Here is a 13918-nt window from a genome sequence, read left to right as displayed (position 1 = left end):
TGCTGTTTTTTTTTATTTGCTGATTTGTAAAATAAAATAAAATACAGAATACTTCCCACTAGCTACAGTCCTGTGCAAAACAGTAGTATAACGCATGAAAAAGAGTTATTCGAGTTTATAAGGCATTATAATTATTCATAATTTGCATTGCAATACATGAGATCTTATCTGAAATAATTATAGCTGAACGTGTAACAATGAACTGATAAGTGTTACAGTGTACTTACTTTGGTTACAGTTATTAATGAGATTGTATACAATGCATTATAAGGTGCATGCAAGGCATAATTAAAGCGTTAAAAAGTACAAAGTATTCTAGATTAAGAGGAATAGTAGTTTATTTATTGTATGTTATAGCCCTTTTATAGGCCTCTAAATTTGTACCTGCTTTGTAAACATTTTAACAGTTGTAATAATGTTAATAAAATTTTATTCGGAACTTTTAATAATATTTCCTATCTTCATTTCATACAGCAATGATCAATCTTATGTTTATATAATGATAATCATCATCATCATTATCATAATCGTCATAATCATCATCTAGACACGATGTATTTACATTTCTCTAACACTAGAGGACAGCACTGCCCTAAATATTTCTTTGGCCTTTTATTGCTGGCCAGGTCTCTGGAATATAGAAACAGGTGTTACTATGGGAATCTTATTTACATTTCCTTCAGGCAGATACTTTTTTGCATACACTAACTAAATGCATTAAGCTGTAGATTATGAACACATAATACTTGGCTGGACAGAAACGCTTTAGCTATTTAGTAAGTCTGAGTAACCTAAATGTGCGCTTGAAGAACAGATGTACTATATTTATTTTCACATCTCATGATCTTTGTGTTTATTGAAAATTTGCATAAACAGCCTGCCCCAAACAACTCATTATGCAGTAATAAGAAACATGTGCTGGAAAACACATTTTGCTTGTTAAGAATAAATATGTGTTTGTTCAAAGTTGCGCAAGACTAAATGCACTGAGAACGCTGACAACCCATCAGTCTATGAGGTTTACAGCTCAGCTGATCAGATCAACAGAATAAAGCGTGTTTCCCGTCCAAAACCATTAAGCATCAAACCTTTTTTTGTTTTTTTGTTTTTTTCCTTCGCAAGCACGAAATGAGTGTGAATCATGCAATCCCACATAGAATACTAACAGCTAAAAGTGTTGTTTTGAGAGACAGTTATGTAAGGACATCAAAGCGGCGCTTGCACAGGGAGCAGAGACCAGCCTGTTTGTATGGTATTGTAACATTTTTTGATTGGGTTTTTCAATATTCAACAATATTCTCTCCCTCTGTGATCATAAAGGAGAATCTGTCCGATCCTTGTCCGTAATCATAGGCTTTTTCGGCAAGAGAAAAAAGGTGTACTGTATGAAGAGAAAACACTAGCAGACAATCTATGAATTAAACGTGAAGTTTTTGAAGTAACAGACTAAAATGATACTTTCTTCTAAAATGCACTCCATTATTATTTCAAAAATGTTATTTATTTGTTTTTGTCAATGAATGTACTGAGGGTGGCTCCTGAGTGAGTGGTTTCTTGAGGATATCCTACGTCCAAAAACAACCATCTCAGTGGGTGGCGTATTCTGAAAAGGGTCTTTTGAACTGTTGCTTCAGCTTGACCTGCTGAGATCTTAGAATAATCTATCCCAGAACAACATACGCATATAAACAAGCAAAAGAAAATTAATTTAAATGCCAAATAAATTAAACAAAACAAAAGTCCTCCAGCAGGTGGGCTTCGCTAACAAGGAGTTCCTTATATCTGACAACTGAATCCCAGGAAATCACATTCTCATGCTCGTCCTGATCCGTTCACTTCTGTTATTTCTGACGATGGCATTGGACATGGGCATGCTGACGGTGACAGCTGAGTAGGGAAAATGTCCTGGGCATTACTGAAACCCTGGGGGGTGCTGACAGATGGAGGTTGTGTTTAGGTTTTTGTTATTTCTGTTGCTGTTACTCGTTTATTCTCATCTCCTTTTGCTGTGCTCTCTGTCGCGTTGCATTTGCTTAACCCTTTATATTGAACTTCTCGTGCAAGTCGTTTTACTGCTGTTTGGTAGATTGATGCACTTACCTCCTCCCACGTAAATCCTTCAGTATATTTTTACCGCTGAGACTTTCAGCAGTGACTCAGTTGAAAAAAAATTGTACGTGTTTGAAAAAGGTGCCACTATAGTGTTTTTGTTGTAGTTTGTTTTCTTTTCAAGCCGCTATGGTGAAATCTCATTGGTTCAGTTTACATAGATCTGCCAGAGACGGTCTTATTATTCGGCGACACCAGGGTCAGTGTCTCTACTCTTGGGATGGCCAGCTTGAATTACTTGTGCCTTGACAGTCACCTTAGTACAGCCTTAACATCACTGAACTTCTGAGTTCCCGCTGACACGAGAATGAATGAGTGCTGTAAACTAAATCCTACCTGTCACAAAATGTCTACAATTTTTTCAAATGTAAATGTTAAAAATAGATCAATCCAAATTTTTAATAGTTTAGGATTCGACAAAACCAATTTATTAAATAATAAGCTATTTTCCTGTGAAAATATTTAAGTGTACTGAAGTCTCTCCTCCATTGGCGTCGGCCTTAGGCCTCTATCTCTGCATACTGCACTGTTACGCTTTTTTTAGTTAACCTTGGAGGTTTGCTTTGGTGGTACACTGAGGTACATCCAAGGTCAAAGGACATCCAAGGACTGACTGTGACTGAAACACTTCAATAAAGCAGTTTGGCATCCAGTATGGATGGATGGAATTTCAAATGTAGTAAAATTTGAGAGATTAAAAGCAGTAAAAAATAAAGTATTTCTTAGGACTGTCATAGTGCATTAAAATATGAATTGAATATGCAGAATAATAGACAAACACACAATATTTCTTCAGATTTTTTATATTATAATTTTTATAATCATAATAAATTTTTTCAAAGAAATAAAATCTATTTGTTGCCAGTCGATTCTATTTGTGTCACACCAGTCTGTTGTGTTGAGTTTATCTGTGCCGTGCTTGTCTTGTGTGACAGCGTAGAACTGTTTTAAACTATTGCTGAACTGAACGGACCATTATTTTCTACAAGGCCTACTCTTTGTAAGCATCAATTGGAAAAAAAAACAAATCCAGGGTGTCAAGATTCTATTAATGTACTTGCTGAAGAAAGAACATAATGTATAAACAGCTATTTGAGCAAGTTACAGAGTTTGTCCTCCAAAATAATCCAGTTTAGTCTACACACTGAAACAAACAGCAGACTCTGAGGAGACGACATTCTTTCCAGACACTGAATGGCTACACGAAAAACAGGAGCTGCTCACATCGTGACATCCCATTTCCTGTGTGGGTAAAGGCCTAAAACAATGTTTTTTTACCGTTTGTTGGAAGGCTGACGGGAACCTACGGCGTTCTGATTATTGTCCAAAATACATATAAAGGGGCACATTGTTTGTTGGAAGGGCTGTCTTGCTTTAAAATGTTCGAATCGTCTGGTCTCGGGCTCTCAGAAATCAGTGCAAAGTATACCAATTCCACCCGGGGTCCCTGGCAGTAAGCTGCCGGTGGTTGGGTAGCTCTCTGGAGTTCCACTTATAATCCCATTTCATGGGCAGATGGAAGAGTATGGTAGTGGAGAGGGGATTAGAGACTGTTAATTATCGCCTGATTTACCGAGGGACGCCATAGACGGGCATATTAAGTCACTGAGAGAGAATGTCCTTGGATTGTCTCGGGCATTTGATGAAAGACATTCTGAGGATAAGCAAGGTGTTCAAGAATTTCATCAAGATTATTCTTGTTCTGAATTTCCTGACTGATGATGAGAAAGAAGGTGGAGGTTACATAAAGTGGTTCTGAATCATCGCATTTCAGTTACTTTTGGTTCTTACATGCCCTGACCTCTTAATAACCGAGTAGCTAGGTTTATAGCTTGTCATCAGCACTTACTTCATAATGTTAAAGGGATAGTCCACCCAAAAACTAACATACTGTCATTTACTCACCCATGAGCTGTTCCAGATATTTATGACATGTTTGATCCTGTGTTATTTAATCCCAATTGTTTCTGAAAATATCTAAGCACATGTCTAGGGTGACGTTTCTGCCTTTTTTTTCTTTTGCCTGTTTTGCAACACTTTCAAAGAGAAACATCCAGTGGGTAAAAGGTTAAAGCTCTACTGAGTTGTACTAAACCTGACTGTCAGAAATCAGATATGTAAAAACACATCATGCCACTTTAGCCTGCTTCTAAATTCTACATGTCTTTGAGCTCTTCCATGTTGAGGAAAAACTGCATATGCTGGTTAGGTATGTTTTGATGCTGGGATGCTGGTTTGAGCTGGTCCTTCGCTGGTCATATGCTGGTCCTAAACTGATCTGACAAGCTTAAGACCAGCAAAGGACCAGCATAAACCATCTCAAACCAGCTTTTTTTTCATTCCTTACACCTTATCTTTAAACCCATCCACACCTCCAAACCTGTCCCTAACCATACCCAACAGCAAAAGTGTCATGCAATACAATATAAACACAATAAGTTTTTTTTTTTTTTACAGTACAGTATATTTGTTTATGTAAGTAGCAGTTAAGGCAGCCTAATATAGTGTGACCAAAATATTTTACAAAAAATGTATTAATTAATAATGTTTTTAACTCAAATGTAAAAATGCACTTAATGTTGTTATTTGGTTCTAAGATATTTTTATGTTATTTATTGTAAATAAATTAATAAATTAAATCAAACTTACTAATAGCTTTTCGTATTTGAGTAAGAAGTTGTCGCGTGACGAATCTGCATTTTTTGGCGGATAATAGCTATAACTGTTTGCCCTTCGCATGACAAAATGGATATTTTAGCGGGATTTTTTTTACACCATACAACAACAAAAGAGGAATCTGAACATAACCAAAATAAAGACAGATGAAGATGCCGGACTCCAGACCCAGACAGCCTCATACAGGTGATCCACATTTATGTCAGGAAAATGAGCACTTACATCTAAATGAACAAAATACAGAAATACAATATAGAAATACAAAGAACAAAATATAGAAATACATTTCGGAATATGAACTGCTTAATCTGACATTTTCTACCTTGCTGTTCAAATATGTTTATGGAACAGCAGAAGCAGGCAGCGCAGGCTTTAGGATAGCTGTGTCTCATTTAGAAGGCTGCACCCTCCGGAGGTCGAATCCTCTGTAGGATGCATACATGAAGTGTCCTCAACCTAGAAGTAAACGAAAGGCCTTCGTAGGCGGAAAGTTGCCATGCCAACACATGTTGCTCTTTCAAAGTAGTTAAATAAAGGAAAATTATTTATGAATTTGGAAAGTATTCGAAAAACTAAAACTTTTACTGTTATGTTGTTCAGTGTTGGAGGAACTGTAGTGTGTGTACAACAGACATGTCAGACAAAAAAGGTGGAAGATACTAAGAACAAACGGAATCTGTTTTTACCGGAGGCAATTTAAGGTAATGTTAAGATGTAAACACCACGACGCAAAGAATTGTGGGTTATCTCTATCAGCGAAGGATGCATCCTTCGATTCCCGGTGAAAGAAGGATGCATTCGAAGTGTCCTACTTGCTTTTCCTCAGTGACGTATGCAGCTTTCTGGAGGGCACAGTCTTCTAAATGAAACACAGCTAATAATTTGCGTGCAATGGATCCGGTTGCCATGGCAATCTCAGTTCTAATCATAGTAAAAGCAACGTGACAGATTGTGACTTTGTACGGTTATTCACAAATTCTAAAATGTATTTAAAAGTTTGACTGACCAAATCAACTTGCTTGGTTTGGCTTCCCCAAGCTCATCTGTGGCACTGTGCGTTACAAACAGGGAGCTGTACCAGGTAAACTACCAAGCAAGTTAAATACAAAAGAAAGGCCCTGATTAAGCAATGCAAATGTCAAAATGCATTACATAATACACCACGATAAAAGTGTTTCGAGTTCATAACATAGCAATTTGCAAGGAACCATTTGAAAATAAGCCTCTTTAATTCAATTAAAAAAGTAATAAGTAATGCCTGTAGTATTCACTTGCAGATATTAGAATTAGAATTTTTATTTTGCGTGCACTGTCCCTTTAAATTATAGTGTCATTGTTGTAACTGCACAGTACATAAGTTGAGTTAATTCATGCGAATACATTAACATTGCACTGAAATTTCATAATGACTGAATAGTAACAAGAAGAGTAACCTGCTGCTCTTGGACGAAGATACTATAATGAAGTCTGGCCTAATGTCCTCCCTAATTGGGTACATTATCCTGTGTGGCAGGCATTCAATGGGCATCATTCAGGTTCACCAGCCAGGTTAATTGGATGTTAACAGAATTATGCAACAAAGACAGTCAACATGAATCAAAGTGGCTGTTTGTTATGCATTCTGTAATATGATTAACTGTCAACTGATGAAAAACAGCATTTATGTTAGGCGTTATTGTTGTTTGAAGAATGTTGTGATGCACAGATGAGGCGAACCCAGACTCTACAACGGGCATTTTGAGAGATTTTGGTCTGGTTTTAAGTGTCAGGCTTCCAGATGAGTATTTTAGATCATAAATGAAAAATATCTAATCTGCTCCACCTAATCATGTCAACATTTGCGCGTACAAGACAGAGCATTGATCTACGCCACCCGCAGCAATTCACTTATCAGGAAAATGCAGCCTTTCATCTTCATAATAATATTTCATGTTGTAGATAAATGCAATTTAATAACAAGATAATATTTTAAATGTCATGTCTTCCCTCTCCCAAAAATCAGCTTGCAGTTCAAATTTATAAATGTGACAGAACTCTTGGCATTGATATATGGACAAAATTTTTATGATTACGTATTGGCACAATCTGACCATGAGTCTTTGCTCATGATTTTACTGTGCAGCACTAGTTGTTGCAAAAAAAAAAAAAAAAAAAACTGATCTGCCTACTGATGTCATTATGATCTTTTGGCCCCACTTTGTAATGTAACATCCAAGCCCCCAGGTTCTTTTGGTATAAATTGGTAAGAAAAGAAAGAATTGGCACCATTTCCTATATCGTTTTGGGGGATGGTAGTCAGCTTTGGTCTCGGTGGAGTGAGTGCTTGCAGCTGCTATGGGCTTACAATCAAGGTAGAAAGAACGATGCTTGTGTAAATGCAGCGTAGTCTTCATCCTGGCTTCTGACTGTTGCTATGAGTCATGATACTTTTCATGAGTATGTGGTAACTAATATTATACCGAGTGGGATTTTTGAAGGGCTAAATTGAAAACAGAAATAATTCAGCAGATCTGCATCCCATTCTCACTGAAGATCATAGATTCTTTTATGAGCTAAAATATGAAGGAATGCAAATAATGCCATATGGACCAATTTTAAGTATAATGCGATAATTATATTATATTATAGCTCTATATTTACAGGCTGTCTGTAAATCAGTCCTGTTCTAATTGTTTAAAAAAATAATATATATATATATATATATATATATATATATATATATATATATATATATATATATATATATATATATATATAATTTCTGAATTAATCAGTGTTTCTGAACAAAAATCTTTTTTTATTGTCTCAACCCCCTGAAGCGTCTTCTCAGGTTTTTTTTGTCACTTGAAACACTCACATTATGTTGATGGAACGCTCTCCATTGAAAATGAAAATGAATTAGATCATGTCGTTTTTTCGCTGTTTTACTCTGGCTGTGCAAATGAGGGTCAGACTGCTGATAAGCCTAGATTTCCTCTACGATAACAACTGGCTGGATGTATGTTATCCTACTTATTACGCTGTTACATGCCAAATAAGTCAATGATTACACCAAATATTGGTTGGAAATATTTGAACGTAAAACCTCCTTGAAGTAAGCAGTTGCTTTAGCTCTGCTTTGAGTTGTGCCTGACAACATCCCTGTTGTTATAAATTCACTGTAAACCATAGTACTTGAGACTTATTGCTTTATTAACTAAGTTGAATTCATTTGATACGTTTCTTGTTGGCAGAGCAAAAATAGATAAAATAACTGGCAGTGCAGAGTTAATATGTAAGCATATATGTGAGCATATGTGTTTATATGTAAGCAACTCAATGTTAATAGTTCACCCAAATATGAATATTAAAGCATATTGTACTCGCCCCCAAGCCATCCTAGGTGTACATGACCTTGTTCTTTCAGACGAATACAGTCTGAGTTCTTTGAAAATGTATTCTGGCTCTTCCAAGCTTGGTAAACTAAACTAACCTATATACCTATAAACTAACCTATTTTGTTATTATTACATCGTTATCGATGTGCTTCAGAGGACACGTGATAACTCCCCGAAGGCATATAGGTCAGTTTTACTTTGCAGTACTTGTGGATAAATAATAGCCGTTATCCATGAGCATTTCCAAGCTTGAAAGAGCCAGGATAAATATACGAATGGCTTGGGGGTGAGTAATATTTTTGGATGAACTATGCCTTTAATGACTTGTTCGTTTCAACTGAATTCAGTTCTTTTGTTGCAAATGTAACCTGATCTCACAAGGATTAACTGTAGTGTATTGCTTTTCTCCTGCAACTGGTCGTTAAAACATTGTTCTGAATGAGGTGGAGTAATCATAAGCTTACCCTGTGTCAAAAATATTAATGTTTAACAGCCTGTGAGAGATTCTCATTTGAAAAGTTTTAAAGTCCCTCACTTCGATGCAGAGTCCAGGGGCCTCATTAATGCCATGTTGAGCAGAAACCATCTTAAATTTGATGTTACAATTATCTCAAATATGTGTACGCTTGATTCATAAAATGCACATACGCTTAAAAAGCACACATATGGCTCTCTTTCTGATGTGAAATACTTGCATGCTGAATGGTTTCGGTTCTCTGCCTCGTGACCGACTCCTGATTAATGTCATTAACGTATAAAAGATCACCAGTCATCGTTCAAATCCTTTCATTTAGAACAGAGAGCTGCAAGAACAGCTTACATTTTCAAATGCTTTGACCAGAAAAAGTATGTACGTCTGCTCAGACCTTGAGGCAACGCTAAGCACATTTCCACGTCAAAGGCAGTTTTTACAAATACGAGAATTGGTGTGGATTCACGCACACACCAAAAGATCAAATCTGAGGCTCCGCATCTAAATATTATGGTCACTACAAACAATACAATGACGTCTTTATCTAAACCAAAGATTTCACTCTGGCGGAATTTGTGTTTAGTTTTTATTTCCCAGAACTTTCTACTGCATGTATAATGTTTGTAAATGCGTTAAATGAATGTCCCGTACGTCTCCGTGGAGCTGTTACTGGAGAACTGTGGGAGAGACGACTGAACGTGTTTTTATATACCCCGCTCTGTTTTCGAACATGTGTTTTCAGTCACGCCAGGATGTGGTAGACGGTGAGCGTCTGGTGGTCCTTTTAGCCTCTTTTTCTCTCTGCATTTTAGCAGTCTACATGTAACCCAATTTTTACTATAATGCCTTCCTTTGTCCTTGATGAACATAGTGTTATGTCTCAGCCAAACAAATCGACACACATAACTCCTTAATGAGCACATCCAGACTTTTATTTATTACCGTAAAAATGCAGATCATACAGAAAGTGGCTCAAAATGTGATCTACCAAATGGCTGAGAGGGCTGTTAAAGGGTTGAATTAGAGGGCTTGAGAACGTGATGGCAAAATAATTTCAAACAAAGAGAAAAATTTGGAATAAACACTGAAATACAAATCAAAATGTCTCTCTCTTAATGGCAAATTTTAACTGGTGAAACAAATAGTTTACATATGTCAATGGCAAACAGATGTACGGTTATTTTTTCACTGCTCTGTTTGAGCAAATGCAAGTTGTACTAGCACTGGAAACTTTCGCACAGCAGGACAATGAATGACAGTGTTTGACCCTGGCTCTGTCTGAAGAAACTCAAGATGTATTTCACGCTGAATAAAATAATAGTAAAACCAAAAGTTCCAGTCTGAAGAAAGGATTTACTCACTAGCTAGAGAGAAGAGGCCATGAAGGATCAGGGTTCGGGGATAATAGGTTTGGGAGAAACTGAAAACTGAAGAAAGTGTCTTGGAGTCTGAACTGGGACAGGAAATCCAATCTTGGTGTAAAAACTGCTATGGTCAAAGATGTCATTTCTCTGCAAATAAAGTATTGGGTGTTAATTCAGCGTTTAGTTCAGTGCTTGTAAATAGACACATTCAGTGTTCACATAATTGTGTAAAATCTAAACACGCATGATGGAATATATTTGTCAAAGAAAACGTTTCCAGCTCAACCCCATCAGCGTGTACCTGAAAATTTAAGTATTACATAAACTGACAAACCCGCGTAAATAAAGCAGCTCTTTTAATAGCGTTTTCTTAAGAAAAAATCCTCTCAGCCTGGTGTCTTTGTAATGAGCTGAACTGTACAGCTGAATTCATTTTATGTCTTTTCATCTGTACACTCATTTGTGGCTATTTCTTCTCATTATTCTCATTATGCAGGGCTCCTATAAAGAACAAACCAAAGCAATGTGTGGGGGAGGCCAAGCAGAACTTTTCTCCTTCTCAATTAATTTAAAGACTGAGAAAAAAAAAATGCCCCTGCGGCTTAGCAGAAAGTAGGAATTTGTTATTCTGCCTGTATTAAAGAAAATGATGTGAGTGAGAATGGATGATATTCAATGCCAAAGGCTCTTGGATATCAGACAAGATAGTCTTAAATCCTTTTCACTAAAAGGTTCCAGTCTTTGGTTCAGAGATTTACTTATTGCAATGACCTTAAGATTTTCTGGAGAACGGTTTCGTATTTGTTTTCGCACATGTTTGGCAATCATGGACATTTTATTGGATGACACCTTGGTTTGATTGTGTTCTGGTTTATGTTGCTGTTAACATAATAAATAAGAGTACATTTTCCAAAGAACACTGAATCATTTGTTGAGCAGACTGATGACCATATCATATATGTTTTAAATATATTATATATATATATATATATATATATACACACACACACACACACATATATATATATATATATATATATATATATATATATATATATATACACATATATATTATATATTCGATTAATATTAATGTTTTGTATTGCTATATTGCATGTTGAGCAAAAGCGCTGCAACGTGTTTTGTAGTGCATGCACATGTCCCTTCCACTTTTTCATTTTATTGTCAACTTTCTAAATGTGCTTTTGCGTGAGGACAAAGATATTAGAAAATGGAAAAAAGCTTACACTGTATATTCTTGGCTTATAAGTAATGGGGATACTCACAACCAGTGTAAACAGTGCTAATACTTTGTCAATGCACTAAAAGCCATTTTTCTAATAAATGTGTTTCATGACCTCTCTGCCTTCTGGATCCGATGCCACTCCTTGTACCAAACAATCAAAAATGCACTAAAAGACCTGTTGGCAATATGTTACATAAGTTTCTTTGATGCATGCACACAAAATTAATAGGTTTGGTTGCTAAGCCACAATAAAGCTCACATTTGATCAAATACGCATTGTCACTTTATGATTGCTTCTGGAGGCTGTGTGTGCTTGTTTTGTCTAAGTCTTGTGTAAGAGGTCAGGGTGAGAGAGCAATAGGGGAAGGATATTAGTTTTGAAAAAGGGAGCATTACTATCTTGTTGCAGCCTCAGCACTCCCTTTATGAGGGCAGCCAGAGGCTGTCAGCTTGGCCCTGATCTCTAGGTTTGATCTGAGAGAGCAAGAGTCCATCCAAAGCCCCTTCCTCTCAATTATTCAGCCTGGTTACGCATGCCTTACACCAGGCCTCTCAAGAAGATCAATCACAAGATCGGCTCTGCAGAGGACACGGTCTTTCGCACTGTATCCTTTTAGAGGAAAAAAACAGAGAAAAGAAGGACACATTAAAAATGAACATAGGGGAGAGGAAAACCAGAGGCAGATAAAGCGATGGTGCCACGTGCTAGCGAGTTGTCAGACAGTGCCCTCATTTCCGGCTCTTAAAGATAAAGACTTCTCTTTATTCTCTTTGTCAATCACTGCAGCTCCAAAGAGGCTTTACAGATATGATCAAATTCTCTTCAGGGTCATCTGTAACTGGCACTATAATGCGAATAGTGAGTGTTATGCGTCTTTAAAAAAAAGGGGAGAATTAGAAGCAAAATCTCTTATGTTCCTGTTGTGAGAACTGTTAGATATGATCATTATCTAACAAAATGAGCCTAGCACAAAAACTACTGTCAGTGTACATCAACATTTGGACCCAAATAAGCTGCGAAGCCTCTCAATATTTAGCCTAAAGCCTAACTGTTCTCATTAATAGCATAGTAGCAATGTTTTTGTTGTTGTTGTCATTGTCTTTTTTTATGTGCCACAGATAAAAAGTATGCATTTATATTAAATTAATAGATAATTACATGAAATAGAATTAGAATAATATTATTTAGTAATTAATATTTAGTAGAATTTAATCTTTAATAATGATATGTTTTATTGGCTATAGTAAGAATATTTTGTATTAATTTTGTAATCCTTATTACTATCATTATTGCATAGAAAATGTTAAATATTTATTTTATATAAATGAGAAATACATCATATGAAATGTACATACGTAATATATATTATGTATTAAACTCTAAACATCTAAACATACTAAACATTTTATGACAGAAACATGGTGGCAAACACAGGTTGTCATGATGTTGCCAAGACATCATCCGGGATCAACACTGTTTGTTAATCCTGGATCAACGTTAAAAAATATGGACTTATAGATATATGGCCATGAATAATGAGGTGTTGACGTCCTTTGTCACCCGTGATAGAGAAGGTGTGGCTGAGACTGAGCAGGCGTACATGGTTTCTGTGGCGTGAGAGAGCAGGTAATGACAACCACAGCGGCCGTGACAGAACAGAACAGGCATGACTAAGTAGGCATTGACAGATACGAAGACCATGACTCAGCAGGCGTGGAAGGCCTCTGTAGCTACGCCAGTGAACACAGGAAGTTCATGGACAGTCTCTGTCTCTGCAGTGATCAGAGAAGGAGATTTCAACTTGAAATGAGCATTCTGCCATTAATTACTCACCCTCATGTCATTCCAAACCCGCAAGACCTTCGTTCATCTTCTGAACACAAATGAAGATATTTTTGATGAAAACGAATGACATCTGACTCTGCATAGACACCATTTTCCCAGCTCCAGAAACGCATAAATGCATCTGTAAAACAGCCCATGTGCCATCAGTAACTCAACTTCGCTTTTTGCAACGCTGCGGGACTACTTTATTGCAGGTTTCTCAGGCCTAAGCACCTTTTTCAATGCTTTCCATTAGGAAAGCAAAACTTTTAAGTTGCGAGCTCCATTCCGAACCCGTTCATTAAAAATCTCAATTTAGCACAATTTCTGGGCAGCGCAGGGTACAGCAGCTGCCACGCATCCCCCACCGCTTCATACCTTATCAACACTTTTGAAGGCCACAAGGACACTAGTGCTCTCAGCCTATGGAAATGAACAGCTCTGGCATTTGAATGTCAGGGTGATATAGGCAGATCTAGATAGCGCATATAAAAACCGCTAGCCTTGGTGAAGGGGGCGGGAAAGCTCTGGCAAATTGTCGCGTAATGCAAAATGAGCTAGATGATGATAAAGACAACCCGACTGGGACACCGACAGAGGTCAAAGAAGCTAAAAGAAGATGAGTTTGGGATTCATTTCCATAGAGGTAGTCTCTCAGGTGACATCAAATACAAATATCACATTCCCTCATTAAAGCAGCAGGCTGACACAGAGAGAGTTTGTTTTGGGGGTTTTTGTCACACACCAGGGCATAAATGAAAGAATAAAATGTACGTTATAATCTCTAAATCACGCTGGAGGACAGATTACTGCACGCTGGTGGTGCTCGCTTGTTTTATAGAAATTTCT

This window comes from Puntigrus tetrazona, chromosome 11 (assembly GCF_018831695.1).
Source record: "Puntigrus tetrazona isolate hp1 chromosome 11, ASM1883169v1, whole genome shotgun sequence".
Lineage (NCBI taxonomy): Eukaryota > Metazoa > Chordata > Actinopteri > Cypriniformes > Cyprinidae > Puntigrus > Puntigrus tetrazona.
This window is presented reverse-complemented; position numbering follows the sequence as displayed.